The sequence below is a fragment of the Arachis duranensis genome, chromosome 7 (assembly GCF_000817695.3).
Source record: "Arachis duranensis cultivar V14167 chromosome 7, aradu.V14167.gnm2.J7QH, whole genome shotgun sequence".
Taxonomy (NCBI): domain Eukaryota; kingdom Viridiplantae; phylum Streptophyta; class Magnoliopsida; order Fabales; family Fabaceae; genus Arachis; species Arachis duranensis.
The window spans coordinates 54,117,342-54,118,544 of NC_029778.3; positions in this window are offsets into that span (position 1 = coordinate 54,117,342).

Below are 1,203 nucleotides of genomic sequence, written 5' to 3' on the forward strand. Positions count from 1 at the left end.
TGCTCAAAACTGAGGCTTGAATGAGTCGCAGTAAAGGTCCAGCTAAAGACAATAAAGAAGCGCTTGCTGGGAGGCAACCCATTCATTAGCAGGTTATTTGTTTCACTTAATAAAAGTTTTGATATATATTCTTCAAGGTTGATCATCGAAATTGAAGGAATTCACAGAGTTACAGAAGGATTCAGTGAAAAAAGCAGAGAAAAGGAGCTTGCTGGCAAGAAAATGCCAGTAAAGGGCACTCTAGGCGTTAAATGCCAGAATGGATACCATTTTGGACATTTAACGCCAGTAAAGGCACCATTTTGGGCGTTAAACGCCAGAATGGGCATCATTCTGGGCGTTTAACACCAGAATTGCAGCATCCTGGGCGTTCAGCAAAACGCCCAGTGATAAAGGGGTTTCTGGCGTTTACCGCCAGCCAGGGTGCCTGGCTGGGCGTTAAACGCCCATAATGGCCAACAATTGGGCGTTAAACGCCATAATGGATATCATTCTGGGCGTTTAACGCCAGAAAGGTAGGGGAAGGAGATTTTGCTTTCCACTTCAAATTTTTTCACACTTTCATGCTTTGACCCATAATTTTCTATATAAACATGTTATAAATTTTCATCATTCACCTTCAAATTTCAAAAATCCAACAATTTTCTAAATTATTTCTCAAATCTCTTTCAAATCCTTTCCAAATCTTCTTCAAAAACTCAAGTATTTTCTCAAATTCTTTCCATATCTTCTCAAATCTTTTTCAAAACTTTCGAAATCCCTCCCCCTCCCTTATAAATACACATTCGGCCATCCCCCTATCTTCATCATTCGAATTTGCTTCTCCTCCTCTCTCTCCCCTTTCCTTTCTTTTGCTTGAAGGCAAGCAAACCTCTAAGTTTAGTGTGCTTTTCCGTGATCACTAAGCTAAGGCTCATCAAGACCATGGCTCCCAAGGGAAAACAAACCAATTCAAGAGGCAAGAGAGAGAATACTCCAAAGAATCTTTGGAGTCAAGAGAGGTTCTTAACCAAAGAACATGCAGACCATTACCACAAAATAATGGGTTTAAGGTCAGTGATCCCGAAAGTTAAATTCAATCTGAAAGAAGATGAATATCCGGAGGTCCAAGAGCAAATTCGAAATAGAGGATGGGAAATTCTAGCCAATCCTGAGACAAAGGTTGGAAGAAACATGGTTCAGGAATTCTACTCAAATATGTGG